Genomic DNA, 20897 nt, shown 5'->3' with positions numbered 1-20897 from the left:
CTTGGTCAAGTCACATGCTCTCAGCCTCAGGGGAAGGCAATGGCAAACCTGCTCTGAGCAAATATTGCCAAGAAAAGGGTTGCCATAAGTTGGAAATGACTGTAAGTCACACAACAACAGCAGCAAACAATGTCAAAGAAGGTTCACCCTTTCCACTAGGACATAATCACACCTGATTCCAGCAATTTCATTCCCAATATTTCCATGCCCCATAAGTATCTAATCCATTGTTAGGTTGCATTTCTGGTTAAAGTGAATGTCATGCAATGCAATTTTTTAAAAAAACACTGTGTAGATACTCGCATTCACAAAAAGGGCAATATTACATTATTTAATGAATGCATTTCGAAACAGCAGCTCCACCTCTTCCCAGCATATTATTCAAATGCGCAAACAAGCTGTCAGAGCTCACTCATTCTAATTATCCAGCAGCTGGTGCAAGGCATGACTTACAGTGTGTTAGTCACTTGGCAGAGAGTTGCTCCAACACAAATGGGAACTCTCTGACATGACATCCAAGGAACTATAGCAGTGCCATGGCCATCTTATACCTGAAATTGTATTTATAAGCTTTTGAATATTTCATTGAGTTAGAATTCATGGACTGGAACTTTTATAGAGATGGGTTTTTTTTTCCTCCCATAAATTATGCACCAGAATCAATGCAGCTTTACTTGCTCCACATTTCACTTTTTCTGGGAGCTCCAGTAGGGATCAGTACCAATCTAAGGCAGCAGAGAAAACAAACTATATTGCAAAAAACAAAAACATTCACCTCTGCAAATCTCCACTAAGAGCCAAAGAAAAAAATCCATTTTGTTGTCTGCATATATATGCCTATGAGGTGTAATGGCTTGGACTTTGAACTAGGTTACTGGGAGACCAGGGTTCAAATCCCGGCTTGGCCACGGAAACTCACTGAGTGGGCTTCAGCAAGTCACACTCTCCCAGCCTGAGGATAGCAATGGCAAGCCCCCTCTGAAGAAACATGCCAAGAAACATCAAAGATAGGTTTTCTTTAGCATTGCCATAAGTCAAAAATGACTTGAAGGCATGTAACAGCAACTACAAGAAGTATATTCCCCCCTGAACTTTCTGCACACTTTGCTCTTACCTAAGCAATACAAGGCAAGAATGCTTATACCATTTCCTGTGACTTATTAAATATGCACAGATAGGCATTTCCTCTCTTCAGTATTGCACAAAATCACATTTGGTTCCAGATCTCCAGAAGCTTTATACATCTATAGCTGTCTGTTCACAGGCCTTCCTCCTATGGATATTTACAGTTTATACACAGATGCTGGGCAGGGGGCCAAGATAATATATACCATATCAGGGGTTGGGACTGTATAGCATGCCCCTACTCCCATCTCAGCCCACATGTTCATGACCACAGTAAGAACTGTGTTCAGTGGGACTCTGATCTTCATCTGTGTAGCCAACCTGGTTGGCTATAGAGAGCCATCTAACATTGTCCTTCCTGCTATGATGCCATGTCTGACAGGTTGTTATCTAAGTCTCTTAGCAAAAATCAAACACATTTATAAAGTTGTCATAGGGCATGTCTACACGAGCCACCACACTCAACACAACCTGTCTACACAACAAAGGGTGAAAGCTCTGATTTGGGTTCAGACTATCTTTACAAGGGAAAGCAGTTTCACACTGAAGCCACTTTATCCCTGTCTAAATAACTTTTAAAAAAATCAACATTTCTTCCAGATTTTCCTAGAAAATACAAATCACTCCATAGCAACATGGGACAGCAGCTACACATGCATTCCACTCTGCTGCCTAGTATTGCTGGTAGTGGTGCAAGTTGCTCCCTCTGAGGTCACAACAAGGGGCAACTTGCTTCTGAGCATAGAGGGAGCGACTTTTATGAGAATTGGCGGCAGAGAATGAAGCAGTACGCTGCTTGTGTAGACAGCCCCCTGGCATTATTCCAGAATGTGGAGGTAATGGGGGCAATGTGGGGCAGTTCAGTCCAGAATACTCTAGGAGCAGCCCAGAGAATTCTGGTTGGTGTAGATGACACCATAAACAATAACTTGATCAACAATGTGAGCAAGTCAAATCCAGGGCAGTGATGGCAAAGAACCAAGCCAGTGGTAGCAAAATGTAGCACTAAAGACCCTGAATGATACTGAAACAATATATTTCTTTTTAGTTTGGTGAATGTTGTGTGATTATATGAAATATGTTAATTCCACATTAAATACATAATACCAGAAAATAATTTTCTCAGTCTCACCCAATGGTGTCCTTGCTCTTGGTGTTGCCTGGTGTGTGTGTGTGTGTGGGGGGGGGGTAGGGGGCTGCTGGGAAGTAGCAACCAAAAGAGTGTGCTGGCCCTGCTTTGCCACCACTGTGGCTTCCTCTGAGGAGGAGGCCAATTTGGCAGTGAAGCTGGGAGGGGTGTGCTTGCCCTTCTCACCCTGCAGCTGGAGGAAGGCCCGACTGCATGTCACCCCTCTTCTGAGGTGTCACCCAATACTGTCCCCACCCCCTGCATCCCCTGGGCATAACCTCCTTCATCCCCTGGGCATCTTTGGCTTCTGTGTTGTCTTTTCTTCTGTTCAGACTGGAGATAGTATCCACACAATAGGAGTGAAAATTTTGTTTTGGTTTGCTTTGTAACAGAATTTACAAAAATTCACAAATGGGAGATGTTCCCATCCCAACTGCACTGGCTTTTCATTGCTTTCAGGTAACCAAACTGTCAATTTTAACAGAGAAATTCTCAGTATTTGGCCAGACTCATAGATGTTACACCCTTAGGCCAAGATCAAGATAGTACCTCCCATGCTTTTGTGTACAAAAGCTAACCAATTGGGCTGCAGAAATGTGTTTCATTTTAGGACTGGCAACAGGTCATCATCCTCCAGCATAAGTGAGGTCAATAGAGTAATCTGTGGGGTGTGGAGCATCTCATGCGGTCTGTACACCTCTGTCCATTCCATGTTCCACAGCATCTTCCAATTTCTGCTTTAATAATGTCAAACTTGAAATCAGTCCACATTTGAATTAGCTCAACAATAAACCAAGCTTTTGCATGCTGTTGGTGGGATATCATTATTTCAAAATAGTTTGAAGTGTGGGGTGGGAGAAGGAATCAACCAGTCACTAATAGAAATTAGTAGCTAATACATTCATGGACCTGCAAATCTTGTAAGTGCCATAGGGCTGATGAGAATTTGTACAGTTGCCCACTCTGATATATCACCATCAAGTTTCACAGGAGTAAACCCCACTGGGGCTGTACAATTAATGCACTTTGACATCGCTTTAAAAATCATGAATCAATGCTATGGAATTCTGGGATTTGTTGATTTTTTAATTAAAATTATTTTATTGATTAAAAAAAAAGGAATATAAAGACAAATATTGACAATTGACAAAACAAAATACTTACAGCACAACACAAAAACATAAATTATTCCCTAATGACTCCCACCCCACCCCCAAAAAAGAACACAAATAAACAACTCTGCAAAACAATACAAAAGCAAATTAAACTTTCTTATCTTTCATGTCTTTTTTTCATTATTATCTCAAGTTTTACTTCAGAAAATATATTTTATTACTTCCCTCACATTTATGTACTTTTTACTAATTTATTTATACCATTTATTTAGGTTCTTATCTCCTGGTCACTCTTATTTCAAATATATTTCAAATATATATACACTATCAATCAACAATTCCAGTCTTATCACAAAACTTGTCCTCCAGACTTGTTGTAGATATAGTATCAAAGATTTCCATTTTTTTTAAAAAAATCACCTAAGATTTCCTTCTTTATCAAATAGGTCCACCTATCAGTCTCCATATAATCATATAGGTGTGTTACAGACCGCCCCTTTGGGGCGGCCTGTAGGCGCACCTTTCCCCGGTGTATTGGGGCCTCAGTGGCCAGAATGGCAGCCACTGAGGCCCCGATCCACCGCTTTCCGGGCTGCAGGGAAGTGGCAAAAGGCCGCTTCCCCGCAGCCTGGAAAGGGGTGTCCTTGGGGCTTCAAGCCCCAAGGACACCCCGTGGCGGCAGGGAGCAGGAGAAAGGGGCCGCTTGGCCCCTTTCTCCCTTGCTTAGCTGGGCGCAGCCGTCTGAAGGCTGTGCCCAGCAATGCAAACCAGGAAGGAGCTCCATTTTGGAGCTCCTTCCTGCTCTGCGGAAAGGGCGCGTTAAGCGCCCTCGCATGGAGCGATGATGTCACATCCGTGCTGCCTTGTTTGGAGGCGGCGCATTCGTGACGCCATCATGGCAGCGGCCGTGTGGAATGGCCACCACCATTTTGTGTGTGCGGAGCACGTACTAGGGTTGGGTGGGTGTGCAGAAGCACCACCCCTTCCTAGCCCTAGTACACGCTCTGCACGTACTTTAATGGCGGTCTGTAATCCACCATAGTTTCATTAGACAGGTTTTTAAAAACCTGGATTTGTAGTTTTGTAAGATACTTAGCCTTCCCTGTCAGAGAGCTCTGGTGCTGCAACAAACTACAAATCCCTTGACCCCACAGTTAAAGTGCTTTCAAACTGCATTAATTCTGCAGTGTGACATCAGCCTGCATCTGTCTTTCACCTATCTGCTCTGTGAGGCAGGGGCAGCTTTCTACCAGGAAACCCCCCACCAGAGAACCAATGCACTGAAAAATGAGGCATCTATTTTTACTCCTCCATTGGACAAAGAAGGCCAGTCTTGACCAAGCTGCAGAATATTTTTTATGATGGACAGCATAGTTATTTCCCTTGTTTCTCCAAAGAGTATTCAAAGCCAAAGTATCTTGAGATGGAAAGGGCACAGCACTAAAACTTCCTCTTCCCTGCAGCCTCCATAAAAATGCTTTTTAATCATTAGTTAGGGTTTGTAAAGCATAATTTTCTTCAAATTGCATCTGAATGGATTGGAAATGATGTATGACTGCAGAACCCCATTCATTTTCCAAAATAACACTGCACAAAGTGCATGTTTGCAAAGCGATGAAAAATTCAGTATGAGCAATTGGATCCATGCGTTCTCCTGAGTAGAATCACTGCATACTTTGAGAAAGTGCAGAGTGACACAGATATATGGTTGGATGAACAGTGGCTCAGGGAGGGTAAAATTTAAGAGATACATATACTAGAATTACAGCTCAGGTGGACAGGAAATATAACTTAAGGGAAGGCAAGTCTTCATATAATACTAGCAGGGTAGAAGGAATCATTATTCCCCTCTGAAGGCATTGGTTCATTTAAACTGAATAGATGGTGACAAATTTCTTGAGACATATATTACCTGTATCTTTTTAGTAGGAAACAAGAGGTTAAGGATATTTTGGCAGATGCTAGTGATATCATTATAAAAGCATCTTCAAATGGTCAGAAATCCTAGAATGGTCCACACACTACTTTCAGCTCTTATTTGTTAGTTTTAGGAGTCATGAAAGGTGCTGAACTCTGTCTCCAAAAGAGATTCAGCACATAGCACCTTGAAAATCCAGAGTGGATTCACTGACAAAAGAGTGCCAATAACACTGTAGAAATAATGCAGGTTGACATCAATTTAACTGTCATGGCTCCATCTTACAGAATCCTGGGATTTGTAGTTGGGTGAGGCACCAGCACTCTTTTAGCAGAGAAGGTTAAAAACCTTGTAAAATTACAAATCCCAGAACGTGATAGTATGGAGCTATTGCACTTAAAATGGTGCTATAAATAACTGCATTATTTTTACAGTGTAGATGCACTCAGAGAAACTGCCAAGAGAGGATGGCAAGCAATGGCTAGTAGGGGCACTTATGCAATAATGGCAGCAATTAATTTAATTATATTTGTTTGTTTTAAAGCAAAGGTATGTCTTCTTCTCTGTCCCACTTTCTAAAACAGCTCTAATCTTCCCTAGTGATTAGCCCACCAAGTCATTGGGGAGTAGGTGGGGACTGGAGAGTGCCATTGATATGCTCCTTAAAGATGTCTTGTGTCTTTCTTTGAGCAACCTGAGAAAGATGGCACTTCTACTACCACCAAAGAAAACTTACAAGATTGAAGAAAAGTCTGGCCACAAGGTGGAAGAGAGAGTGACACTCTGGAATGAAACCAGCAAGCAGCACATACCTCTGACACTAACTGTGACATGTGAAATGGAGCTAGCAGGCACCAATGAAGAGACAGGGATTTTGAGGCAGGTGGGATGCTGCTTATCTCCAGACATATGTACTCCTGATACACTCAGAGAATTAACAAAAGCAATCCCATCTGAACTAGCAATCACATATGGAGCAGTCTCATCCTTCTTGAATCCTTGCCCAGGAGACTATGGATCTGCAACAGGGACCAGTCCCTCCTACAGGGTCAGGAGCAGTTGTGGTCACACCCTCCTTAAAAGGGATCAATGCCCTGTTTAAAAAAAACTAGCCAGTCAGCACTTGCAAATTGAATATACAGATAATATCCTAGTGCCAAGCTACATACTGTACATATTTTGCTTTTTTAAACCTAGTATTGATCATGAACATGACATAAAGTAGCAATTTACTCTTTTAGGCAGTCCTTTGCATCAACACAGTATAGATATTATTGCAAGATGTGAGAAGGAAGAAGAAGAAGAAGAAGAAGAAGAAGAAGAAGAAGAAGAAGAAGAAGAAGAAGAAGAAGAAGAGAACCCATAAAGCAATGTTTGGGTGTACTATGTACCATGACTCCATTTATACGCTAGACCCTGTCTTGTGAAGGACTGGTTTTCTGTCATTGTTACTCAGTCATGCCTTATTACTTACTGCAGTGAGACCATTTGCAAATTATTGTGCTTGAACCTAGCTGTTAAAATCAGGTCTCAACTGAACCAAAGAGAAGTGGGATTGTATATGTTGCAAGCAGTGCAGCACTGTGACAGCTTGCTAAAGAGACGGTAGGGAACCAACAGGACCAGCACTTCACTTATTTTAGCAATAAAATATATATTTGCAACACTTTACAGTACAGCAGCAACCAGTCTTACATACATCTGGTTATACAGCTCTAGGTGAAGATCAAAAGAGGTTTTAGATCTACACAGGATGTGCATTGGGAGGTCTTTATATCCCATAAACAAATAGCAAGCAAAAGTATTGGAGTGCTGGTACTTGTAGTGCTTGTGTAGCCAAATGCATCGTTATACACACGTGAGAGTGATAGCTGAAGCCTTGAAAGAATGCTACAGATTGGAAAAAGCATAACAACTTTCAACGAAAAAAAACTGGGGAGAGTAGATCCTCAAACCATTTTCATGAGGAGTGGAGACAGTGGGAAAGGATGAAGTTTTCCAAATTAATGCAAATATTTTTTCAAGTACATAGCATTTTCACATCCATACATTCCAGGTCAACTGGGTATTTTCTTCTTGTTGTGAGCTTTCTTGTCCTTTCTGATTTATGGCAACCCTAAGGCAATCCTCACAGAGTTTTCTCAGCAAGATTTGTTCGGAGGTGGTTTGCCATTGCCTTGCTTTGAGGCTGAAAGAGTGTGACTTGTCCAAGGTCACCCAGTAGGTTTCTATGTTTCAGCAGGAATCTGAATCCTAGTCCTCCAGAAGTCTAAACTTAAATTACTATACTATGCTGCACCTCTGGATTAGGTATTTGCCCAACACAACATCAACAAAAGTTTTATTTCTGGCTGAATTGAGTAATGTCATGAAAAAACCCTGATTTATACTTAAGAATTGATGTGTGCAAACCTTTTGACACAATAAGCAATGCAATGGAGCTTAGGCAGAAGTAAACTGGTTGTAAGGAGCAAGGATTTTTTTGAAAAACAAACATGAAAATCTGTAACATTCAAGAAGATAATTAAGACAAACTAAGACAGAAACAACAAGGATATCCTGCAAAATGTCTTCACTCTTTTTGGCCTCCCATTTCCCCATTTCATGCTGCTCAGAGTCAGATTTATTTCTGACCAAAGGCTTGAGTTACAGTCACACTACTGCAGCCTCTCAGACCATATATATCATAGAGCCTGAGCTGCTTCAGTCTCTGGAAAGCTCTTTGCTCAGGATGTATTGCTACGAGTTTTTCTGCAAATACTTCAGCTGCTCCAGAGGGATTTATTTATGCCATCACAATATAGAGAGCAATTCATCGTTATTTATGTGTGCAAATATCTCCCCTCTTTATCTTCTGTACAAGCATCTTTGTTATTAGGGAGCACATGCGGCTTATGAACTTAAGCCTGACAAGCAGAAGCTTCTTCCGTAACCATTTGTCACAATCAGTTATGTCTTTGCACAGTTGGAAGAAAAGGAACCATATGCTTCAAATTCTCCTTAGAAGACCAATATGGGAAGCCACTGGTTTATTCCTAGTCTGTTTGGGTCTGGAAAATATGACCCCCTCCAGAAAGTTCAGTGGAGCTTAATTAGAAGTAGTCATGATCACATTACAATTCACCCCCAAAACATAGTTAAAAGCCAAGGGCACAACCCTAAAATTTGTAGTCTAGTAATGAAATTAATTTGAAGATGCTTCATGGATCTTTTACTCATTGATGAATCAATATAGCTAGACCCCATTCATCAAAGAACAGAGGGACAGGCAGTAAAATTTTATATGATGGGTGCAGAGTTGAGCTTGACATTCTGATAATAAGGAGCCACAGAACACTTAGTTTTCCAAGGCAGCTAGTATTAAGCACTGAAACACACTAGTTCCCCAGAGGTCCTGGTTCCTGAAACATTGCTGTTGCAGTGTTCAAAGTCTTAGAGCATAAGGTGCAATGGAGACCTCACAGAGAGTATTTCTTGCTGCAGCCATAGTGATTACCAGGCCACTGTGAGAAGAGAAGGAAAAAAGAGAAAGGATACTGAAAACATGCAGGAATTTTCAAGCAATAAATTACTGGGCCATTCAGACTACCTTTTGTACCAAATTGTAACCCAGAATAAAAGTGGGAAGTTCCCATTGGCACCAGTTTAAACACATCAGAATTAGGGTCTTGCACATTATTTCCTGTTTCTTTTAGGAAAACCTGTTTCTTCTCTGCTGCCAGCAAATGTGAACTTGGCCCCAGTCATGACTGGGTCAAGTTCAGGGGAGGGATTTAAGTCAGAGGGAGGGCAGTGGGTGGAACATGCCTCCTCTCTCGCACCGGTCACTTTGCAAGTGGCATTTTTAAAATTATTGTGTGTGTGTGTGTGTGTGTGTGTGTGTGTGTGTGTGTGTGTGTGACAGACTATGCAAATGCTTTGTGTTTCCTTTTGAAATTTGGCAAATTGATACAAGTGAATGCTTTTGCTATAATGTGTGAATGCTTTTGCTACATATGTGTATGTAAGGAGAGATGGCATTCTTGGGTGGCAATCAGAGGGAAAGCAAAGAAAGAGGAAGCAGAGCTGGCATTCTGGGGTGGCAATCGGAGTGAAAGCAAGGAAAGAGGATGCAGAGATGGCATTCTGGGGTGCCAATTGGAGGGAAGGGAAAGAAAGAGGATGCAGAAATGGCATTCTGAGGTGAGGTATTATTATTATTGTTGTTGTTGTTGTTGTGACAGATTATGCACATGCTTTGGGCTGGAAGGGAAGGGAAGAGGATGGCATCCGAGGGGGAGGCAAAGGCTTCAGAGGTGGCATTGGGCTGGAAGGGAAGGGAAGAGGTTCCAAAGAGCAGGAAATGCTGGCCTGGAAGTGAAGGGGAAGCTAGAGGCTGGCATTCAGAGGGAAGGCTGTGGAAACCCATGACTTTGGGGGAGTCACACTCTCTCAGCCTCAGGGGAAAGGCATTGGTAAATCTCCTCGGAACCAATCTTGCCAATAAAACCCCAGGATGGGGTTGATTTAGGGTTGTCATAATCTGTAATGACCCAAATACACACACACACACCTGGAGGTTTTTAAATTTGACAAGTTGACAGAATATGCGAACACTGCCCCCCCCCCCCCCAGTTTTTTTAAAGGAGGGGGAAAAGCACCCATTTGGTTGGCCAATGATTGTAGGATATGTCACCTTTGACGAAAGCGGAAGTGAATTTGATTGACAACAAAGGAGGCTCCATTTTAAAGCAGTACTGCAAATGTGAACTTCAGAGGGGCAAATTGCATTGATCAAGGTAAAGGGTAGTCAGAACTTCTACCTGGGGAGATTCAGTATGGAGGCAGCCGGATCTGCCCAGTTCTATCCAGGGCAAATGGGCTAGTGAGAATGGGGCCTACATTAATGTGACCTCTGGAGTCCCCAGAGATGCCTGCTCTGCACTTTTTTAAAAGTCCCGAAATAGCCACTTATGAAACAGGGACGTGACCTTGTGACCATTCATGATTTCAGGAAAAGGGATGAATGTTGCCCATACTGGCCCTGGAAAAAGGAGAGGGGAACTCAAACCCCTCCAGATTTTCCACCCCAGTATAAAAGCTTACAAGGAGGAGAGGAGAGTGGACCATTTCATAACCTCAGTATAGTGTGCCCATGTCATACGTGGGCACGTCATACGCGGCTTCCAGCGTCAGAGATAAGCCTTGCACGCCCCAGAAGAAGTAAAGGGGGGTACAACTGCAGCGCCATGTGGGGCTCAAGCTTACGCATTTTTTCTTTTGGGGGGGGGGTCCGAAATGGATACACCATATAAGAGAAGGGCCGCCTGTATTGTCATCAAGAGTCTGATTTTTGGACAGATGATTTTTGGAACTGGGATCACAACTGAGTTATTATTTCCATTGCAGGAGATAAGATAAGTAATAGTTCACACCATGGAGTCTTTTTCTGGAATGAGCCAAGCGCAGTTCCTTGATCCCTTCTGGGCAGTGAAGAGGACTTCTAACCCTCACAACATACTTTGATGAAAAACACAGCATCTGTACAGCAGTAGAATTATGGGTAAAATAAAAGCCACTGTTGGAGCTTTTATTTTACATGTCCAACAAGAAATAATTCTGTTCCTTCTGTTAAGAAGAACATAGAAGAGAGTGAAAATAAAAATGAAGTCATATGGAATAGCTCAGCTAAAGGACCAGTTTGGAAGACCATCTAGCCTTGCAAAAAGGGAACTCACCATTTGCAAACAAAACAGTAGCATCAACCAGTGATAACTGTTGACTTCTATGCTAGGGGAGCAGTGAATCCATTCTAGGTTTAAGTCCAAACTTTAAATGAGCTATGCATACTGTCAATACAATTTGGGGGTGAGAAGTTTCAACCTTTAGATAGTTCCACTAGGCTAAACTGAGGGGCAGATTCCCACTCTACAAATATGAAAAGTCATTGGTCACCACTCTTAGCAACAACAGAGACCATGATTCTAGACCAGCTCTTCTAAGTAGCATCTCCCATCCCAACCTTTCGCAATCCAGATTTAGCAGGCAGTGACCACTGTGACGGACAGCAGATTCATATTACCAGCCCACTCCCACAAGCAATCACACTTGTGACAATCAGAAGCAGGATCTCTGCCATAATTCCCCCTCATACCAGAGTTCACTTGCAGGAAGAGGTGGAAATGTCAGTCTCCTGCAACTCAACTATCAGGAGAACAGAATCCTGTTGTTTGCACTGGGTGCTGCCAGGTAAGTCCAGACTGCGGGACTTTAATGATCCCTATGCATACCCTGATCTATTGAAAGTATAATGATCATGAATACAATCACAAATGTGTTGCTCTAGGTTGTGTATTCATAATTGCCACTGTGAATTCCAGCCACGGTTATTAACATTTCAGTCCAGCTCTGGGGAATCGAATGGGGGGGGGGGGAGTCAACCAAGAGCAAATCAGTGACCTATAAAAATGAAGGAAGAAGAGCACAAGGAGTGGTGGGAAGTAGAGAGTGAAGAGCCAGACTAGTTGGCTGGCTGGTTTTGCATTACCGTCTCCTGCTGCAGTCAGTGTGATACACGCATTAGTCCCAAATGAATTGGTAATGATCAAAAGTCATTACACAACACACCAAATGAATTATTAATGACCAGATTTTAGAGAGGGAAAAAATCCTCCTGAGCTGGGTATGGTAGATGATATGGGCTTGATGCTGCAGCTTCAGTTACTACTCATGGGATGGAGTCTCCCCAGACAAGAGACATTAGGCTGTTTTATTTGCAAGGTAGTAAGGGCAGCTGGATGATTAGGAAAGAACTAGATAGCCTTTCCTGTGGATGCTCATATGATGTATTTTATTTATGTATTTTTGTATTTATTTATAAAAAATACAAGCACATCTTATTTTTTATAAAACAAATAAATACTCTTTTAGTTTTTTTTAAAAAAGGCACATTTTATTTATATAAGTATGCAGGTTTTTAATTATGTATTTATTGGATTTATTTATTGGCCTGTTTTTCCTCTAAATGTGGGCCTCAAGGTGGTCAGAAGATATTAAAAATATAGTGCAAATTAAAAGTCAAAATGATATAATATTTATTAATTCACACACACACACACACACACACACACACACACACACACACACACACACAAAATATAATATAATATAATAGTATAGTATATTATATTATATTATATTATATTATATTATATTATATTATATGTACTTTTGAGATTAAGGTCCAGTACATACCACCGCTTTGTGGTGGCCTGAGGCCAAAATTAGGGCTGGGGAGCATGGAGCATCCGCATGCTCCGCACTCTGCCGGTGCCATTATGGGCGTGCGTCCATATGCCACATGTGCCGATGACATGTCTTGTGCACTGCATCCAAATGGGATGACGCACAAGAGACATCACCATGCTGCTCCAGGGAGCTAATGGTGCCTTGGCAGCAGCACAAAAAGGAGCTGCTTTTCGCAGCTCCTTTTTGGGGTGGATCATTGTTGCACCCGTGCGGTTGGGGTGGCAATGATCCAGGGCAGAAAAAGGCAAACAAACAAACAGCTTTATTTATATACCAATTCATACTGAACTAACAGTGTTTAAGCGGTTTACAACTGTAGGCTAATTGCCCCCAACAATCTGGGTACTCATTTTAGCGACCTCAGAAGGATGCAAGCCTGAGTCAAGCTTGAGCCCTGTCACTGGTATTGAACTCAAAACCTTATGGTTTTGACTGATTGGCTGCAGTACAGGCATTTAACCAGTGCGCCGCCAGGGTGCTCCCATCTATATCCCCCTAACTGTGCACAAGAAGTTGTAGCATAAGATACATCTGAGCATCTGTGGAAATAGACCAGTTCTACGGAAGCTTATGCTACCACTTCTTTTACACAGTAAGGAGCTTATCCCATGAACAAATAAGCCATCTTACCTTTTCCAGCTTGAATTCAGGATCTGAGATGCTCCCAGATGTTATCATACCTAAATCACCACCTATTTAGGCAAGATGCCACTGCCTGGATGCATCCCGGGTTGAAGCCTTGCTCAGCTGGCCAATTTTGAAGTCAGAAGCCCCCCGACTTTGAAAAAGTGCTGTCTGAGTGAGGCTTTGACCCAGGATTTATCTGCACAGTGGCAATTCCCAGCTAAATAGGCAGCAATTTAGGTATGATAACTTCCGGGGGCATACTGGATCCTGAATTCAAGCTGGAAGAGGTAAGGCGGCTTATTTGTTCATGGGATAAGCTCCTTAGTTACAAAGATCTCTTTGCATAGTTATATTCCAGACTAACATGGCTATGTCTGAATTCTACCCTCATTAGTGGCAATGATCGAGGCAGTAGCAACTGAATAGAGGTGGTATGCTTGACTTTATTCTTTCCTCTCCACTTTACAGAGGAGATGCTGCACGGGGAGACTTACATCTGACTCATAGCTATGTTTCCATAGCTATATCTCCCACTGTTCCTCCCAAACCGAACTTTTAAGCAATGTAGCCCCCACTATGGCTATTTCCATATCTTTGGAGAGTGGGGAGTTTATCACACACATCCCGTACTCACTGTGACCATGTTAATGAAGGGAAGTGCATACATACTGGTTTGAGACCAATTACTATCATATTTCCCTACATTAGCATGACCAGACTGTTGCTGTACCTTCATGCTCTCTTCCACCCTCATCCTTAACCCTGGTTCCCTGCCCTATGCCCTACCCAGCATGCCTTGCATTTCTCAGGTGTGTGTGTGTATGTTTAATGCAATTGTGGAGATATGCAAATGTGGTTTAAAAACAAAAAAGGTGGGGGGGAAGACAGTTAAAACAAGAAGAAATACAGCAATAGAGCATCCCATAGGGATCTCCTGGGGTCCTCTGGAGGTCCTCACTGATTATTTTATTGCAGCATGTTCAGCTATCAGATAATATGAAGTCGAAGGCTTTCATGGCCAGCATCCATAGTTTTTTGTGGGTTTTTCAGGCTATGTGGCCTGAAACATCAGGAATATCTTGTAGAACATGGCCACATAGCCCGAAAAACCCACAAAAAACTATCAGACAATAGTTGGTCACATCTTCACTGATCTGCCCAATCACCATCAACACAGAAATAGCCATGTTGGATGGGAAACTGTATTGCTTAAAATGTGGATTTGATGGGATTTTGATCATTCTACAATTGGCAAAGAATTCTGACCTCCAGAGGAACAAAGAAAGTTGGACTTACACTATCACAACTCACAAACAGCATGCCAATCAACATGCTGATTCTACAAAGGCTACTGCAATTCTATATCTTATTCAAAAATAGATTCCAGTAATTTCAACAAGTTTTCCCCCCTCTGGTCAGCATATACAGCAAGGATAGGCGATATGGTACCCATGGACTGCAATGGGTCTTTTATGTGTCCCTCTTCATCACTCAGAGCTATGGGTCTTTTATGTGACCCTCTTCATCACTCAGAGCTATGGCCAAACATGGAGAACCCCACCTCCAAAGTTCTCTGGGGCCCATGGTTCTTCATTAAACTGTTACGTTGCTCTGCTCCTTTGCACCTTAATATGGGCTAAAATACCATTTTATCTCAAAACAAAGCTGATTTTCTGGCTATCTTCAGTTTTGGTGAAATGGTCAGGTGCAGTTTCCAGACAGGGGGTCAAAATGGGGCAGGGCAGCCCAAAATTCATCCACATTCTAGTTATCTATATGAATCTGGGTACATGGGATAATATCCTAAAACTTGCCAACATACCAGTTATGTATATGTATCTGGGTACATAAGCAGGGGTTATGAAGGAACTTTCAACCATAAGTGCTATAGCCCTGACAAAACAATCTTACTATTTCACTGAAAACTAAGATTTGGTATCATGACGTCTCCTGTCCCACATGCTCTGTTCTCCCTCCTATTCTGCAGAATCATGAACTGTGATGGCTACAGGATTGGGGGAGCTGTAGTCCAAAACAACAGGTTTACAATTTACAGACAAGTATAGGAACTCAGCATGGCAGAATACCTTGACAAATGTGATGTTTCTAAGCTACAGTGACAGAAGTATGTGTTGAAAGCCAAAATAATGTTAATGGTAATTTGGTAGGGCAACAAATGGGTATCTAAGGAGAAAGATGGAAGGAAGTACAGTTTGATCCAAGTCATTTTCTGCTCAATGTCCCATATTAAGGGAATTATTTCCATTAAACTGGAGAAGGTGGCAGTTGCATCGTCTGTTAGCTAATCGAAAACAGATTGTTAGAAGAATATTTATGATGGATTTGAAAGCTATATTGCAAATTGCAGATTTATCATGAACACATTCTGGAATTGTTACTGCTCAGCAAAATGGTTTGTTTATGTTTTCAGTTTTTTAAAAGGCTGCCACTGTATTTACATATACCAATTGCCTTATTGGCCTCAGCAGGGGAACTGCAGAAACATGATGTGTATTACAAATGATACGGGCCTAAGGCAAAGGGAAAGTGAGGATGAGTTTTAATTTCCTGATGATGGGGAACAAAATCTGTATAAACTAAAGGGTCCTGGGGAAGTTATGCTAAGGTCACAGTCTGAATAGAAGCCAAGAGATAGCTGAGGTGTATGAATGTAATAGGTAATTACTAAGCAACACACATTAATTTTGTCAGGAATATGAGGTAATGTGTCAACTATTTATTTATCACACAGTTTTTAAACTGCCCAATAACCACCATTCTCTGCGTGGTGTACACATTAGAATCATAAAATACAAGAGGTGATAAAAACAATCATAAAATATGTCAGATAAAAACAAGATAATATTGGCAGTGATACATAATAAAACCAAAAGTAAAAGCAGCAGTGAGGATAATGCAATATAAGCAAGCTATCTGAGCATCTAGGGGGCAATATTATATGTGTACAGTATATAACTGCTAGGAATATTGTGAGCGTTCGGACAGTGTTGCTCAAACAACCTGGCTGCACTGTTTCAATGCTTGTAAAGAAAACTGAGTCAAGGACAGCACAATTAGAATAGCTGTAAGAGGTGTTCTTCCCTCTTCCCCAATCTTCATGAAGTGCTGACCCAAAGGCCTGAAGCAAACCAGCAAATAGCACGCATGCAGATAGATACACAGGCATAAATGCATGCATATATACAGCTAGGTACACAGTACATTATTTATTTGTATCCTACTTTTGCTTCCCAAATTTGTATTCTACTTTTTCACCTCAGATTAAAACAAACAAAAATGAAACTAACATAAACAAAAGGTTAACATTAAAATGTATTTCAATTATCAGTAACATTGAAAACAATTTATAATATAAAATTAAAAATTTCAAAAAGCAGTTTTAAAACACTACAATTAAAGAGTTCAGCAGTTGTTAAAAACATTTCCTTTAAAAACATTCAGTTCTTTAAAACATTCAGATTTTTTAAAAAAAATCCTTACCTGCCTATGGCATTCTAGACTAACTTTAGAAAGGTAATTCCTTGAGTATCTGGGAAGCTGCTGAGAAGGCCCTGTCTCATACTACCTTCATTATACAATAAAACAGCCAATAATTTGCTGCCTTTTCCTGACCTACAAATTCTGTTGCCTGAAGTATCTGTCTTACTCTGCCTAGTGCAAGAATAGGCACCTTCCATAGGTGATTTGAGATTTTCACAGGTCACATTGATCTTTCCACAAACCACAGATGACCACACTTTAGTGGCACCTCTAGTCTGAAGTAGAAGCAATAAAAAAATGAATTTTCATTAAGAAGAAAGCCACTGCACCGGTCAATTATGGCAACGTAGATGGTGGCAGGTGCAAAACAATCATTTTCTCTTGAAATAAACCAGATGAGGAACCAGCAGCTTATTTCTCACCTGAATTGTGTTTCCAAGAGAGTACACATCAGCTGGAAAACAAGGCACATGCCACCTACATGTCTTGATTCAAGTGGAAGTTGCTGTTTTGCCAAAGTTGAAGTTGGGTGCAGTGATTTCATTTTAACAGAAAATTCCTTTTTTTCAGTGGCATGATGGCAGAGGCACAAAATGGACAAGAGGACTACTTTCTAGAAAGTCTGAAATGCCATCTTGCTGTGAACTCTGGCATGAAATTAGAAGATAGGAATGTGCTGGAATTTTAAAAAGAAATATCATTTTGCAAAAAGGAACTTTCCAATATGTCTGCTAGCTCTGTCCACTGGGTCTGGTGAAAGTATTTTTTCAGGTGGCTGGATGGAATCAAAATGAGGCCACAAAGATTGTCCAAAGGGCATTGCAGGGATTTCAGATAGAAGATCACTATGGATGAAGGAATCTTGCTCTCTGTTAAGAATTGTGGCACTTCATTGCTGAATATATTGTAGTTATGGTCAAAGAGATTGTAAAACTCTCCATGGAATATAGATTCCCCCAATGAGGACAAGTATTCCAGGAAGAGGTCTTCTGAAGCTTCTGTGCACCCCAAGTCTCTTATAGAGTCTGAGGGTCCAAGCAGCTTTCCACTTGGAGATCTCACCACTACCATAGAGGAACTCATCCTTCTGGGCAATTATAGTAGTGTGCCAGATGCCATCCAGCTGCTTATCAAGCATGATGGAGCTATGCCCTTGGACAGGTCATAAATGTAGAGCTTCATTTAATCCAGCTTTGGAGTGAGTTTATTGACATTGATGGAGAGAGATGAGGAAGGGGGCTGAAAGGAAGACTCCTGACTCAGGAAAGCAGGAGGAAGGCAGCTCCTGACCAAGGCTGGTTGGAAAAGAGAGGGGTGGAAACCCAGGCTGCCAGGCAGCTCGAGCCCCTGGAGATGGTGGTAGCAACCACCAACTGACAGATAGGGACAGGAAAGGCAGAGCTTGTACATCCTGTGTCACTCACTCCCAAGTCATCTTAGGGCTGGACCTGCCATATGTTCATGGTCAAGAATCTAACAAGAGGAAACAGTGACAGCTGTTTGTAACTGTCTAATATAATGTGTCCTTGCTGGGGCACTACCTTTCTTAGAATCCTCTGTGGGAAAGTGATACCATGTGATTATTAAATTAGGTGCACATGCTCTGTATGCTTTGCTATTTCTCTAATAAATGTGAGCCTGTTAGTTACTGTCGCATCAGCAGTGCCGTCCCCTCACTCATTTGTTGGCTGAGCTGTAGTGTGGTAACAGTAATCCAGTTTCTCTTTTGGGGTGTTTGGTATTATTTATTTTGGTTTTTATTTATTGAAAGTTGATGTTATGTGCCTTCTAGTTGACTCCAGTTTGTGGCAAACCTATCATGTTTTCCTGAGAAAATTTATTCAGAGGAGATTTTTCATCACATTTGACTTAAGCTAAGAGAGTGTAACTTGCTTGCAGCCATTCAGTCAGTTTCTATGGTCAAACAGAGATTTGAACTCTGGGTCCTATAATCCTAGTCCAACATTCAAATCCCTACACCATGGTAGCTCCCTTTATTGAAATTACTCTATTTCTTTCTTTTTCTTTACAATTGTATTACTTATATATTATTATATTATATTATATTATATTATATTATATTATATTATATTATATTATATATCCTACAGAATATTCACCTCAGTTTACAATGTAATTAAATCAGCAATATTTCTATAAGAAACATTTAAGAAACCAATCTAAGCTAATACACAAAAGCCTAAACCCAATTGTTAATCCAAGCTCAAGTAGGTCTACTGAATTAAGTCATCCCTTACTTGAACACAAGTCCCCCAATGGATCCCCTCTAGCTGTCACTAGCAATTAGTTTTGGCCAAGAACACATTCACATGAACACAATTAAAAGAACAATTGAAACAGCAAAGTAAGAACCTCAGCAGGATTGGTTTACAACAAAGCATCCTCATAGTTCTGGGTTTTTTTCGTAGTTCTGTTTTGAAGTACAACATACTAAAATGCCTGAGACATAAAACCACCGTAACCTAATGTTTTAAGATCACCAAGTAGTGCCAGATAAATAGCCTTAGGGGGGAAATTGCTCAGCCAGGATGACACAAGATTTTGTTTTTCTTTTTAGTATATTATTTTAGTGTTTTAGCATTTTATAGTGTTGTGTTTTATCATTCATTTTTTATTATATATGTCTGATTTTCTGCACTTTGGTGTGGTGAAAAGGGCATTATAAATAAATGTTATTATTTTTAAATAAATGTTGTTATTAGAGGAAAAAGCCTTCCCCACCACAGTGGCATGTGGCTGCTTCCATGTCTGTGTGACAGTGAATGCACTCTGAATTTTAGTCTGGCATTTAAAGGTGTAGCTCCTTTAAATGTCAGACTAAAACCTGGAGAACATTCAATGCCCCACTGACAGAAAAGTCACCAGTCTCCACTGTTCCTTTGTTCTTACTTTCTCTCGTGTCTTTGGGCACGAGCATGTCTTTTGATCCTTGTTTGCATTGCCTAGTCATATCCTACAAGTCCCACTAGGGACACCTCAAGCTATTTTGCTGTTGAAGTGAAGGAGTAAATAGGTATCTGTATTTACCCATTTCATTAATCAGAAGAGAAATTGCAGTCAAGGAATCAGAAGACGACTAGGACTCAGAAGGGCAGCCATGAAAGAAATAGACAAGAAATTGAAGTGCAAAGATATTTCACCGAATACTACAGTTAGGATTGTCCATGCCACTGTTTTTGCTATCATTATGTGACAACTGGATTGTAAAGAAAGCTGATAAGAAGAAAATCAACTCATTTGAGATGAGATATTGGAGAAGAGTTCTATGGACACTATGGTCTGCTAAAAGGACAAATAAATGGTGCCTAGAACAAATCAAGCCTATATTCTCCATAGAAACCAAAATGACTAAATTGAGTCTGTAATACTTTGACCATATCGTGAGAAAGCATGAAAATACATTAATGCTAGGTAAGGCAGAAGACAGTAGGAAAAGAGAAAGACTACATTACAGATTGATAGATACATGGAAGTCATTTCCCTGAATCTGCAAGATCTGAGCAGCGCTATTGAAGATGGGATGTTTTAGACGTGCTTCACAGGGTGCCATAAGTTGAGTTCAGGTTCAAGGCAGTTAATATACAGTACGCACACACATTCACCCAAATCAAGGTTCATATTACCCAAAACTACCCTGATTATACTGACTGATCCAGAAGTATCTCTTTCCATTCTTGAAGTTTAAAATATATTACTATAAACATTAATCATTTCTTCACATTCATGGCACCCATCACATGCCATGGTGATAGCCACCACATACCACGATTAGAAATTTTTGCTTAGTTCATGTAAGAATGGGTAATTTCAAATGTTTGTCCCTCCTAAGTGAGGTTACATGTTCTGTACATTTTCTTCTTTTTTCATATTCAGGATTTTTTGCAAAAAATAATGAAAAGAAAAAAGAAAATTTGCTTGCAAAAAAAGGTTTTGAGCCAAAAAAAGTGCAGAAAATTGTGTAGTTTGCACAGAACGCTTCTTTTTGTGCAAAAATATTGTATTCTGGTAAGAAAAAACAAATGTTTTGCGCACATGTGTTTTCCCCCCAAAAGTCAGAATTATGAAAAAATTTTGTGGCAGCTGACCATTTTGTGCAAGTGAGAAATGCAATTTTTTTTTTACATTCCTACCTCAGTTTGCCTAGAACAAGGGAAACTGCACGTGAACATTAATG

The 20897-nt window shown here is 40.8% G+C and overlaps 1 pseudogene; it reads right to left on the bottom strand.

The window, feature by feature from the left end:
- Positions 1-17433: 17433 nt before the first annotated feature.
- Positions 17434-17884, bottom strand: LOC149311859 (desumoylating isopeptidase 1 pseudogene; annotated as a pseudogene).
- Positions 17885-20897: the final 3013 nt, after the last annotated feature.

This window comes from Sceloporus occidentalis, unplaced genomic scaffold (assembly GCF_023333645.1).
Source record: "Sceloporus occidentalis isolate IW3139 unplaced genomic scaffold, rSceOcc1.0.p SCAF_5, whole genome shotgun sequence".
Lineage (NCBI taxonomy): Eukaryota > Metazoa > Chordata > Lepidosauria > Squamata > Phrynosomatidae > Sceloporus > Sceloporus occidentalis.
The sequence above is the reverse complement of the archived record's forward strand: the minus strand, read 5'-3'. Positions and strand labels throughout refer to the sequence as shown.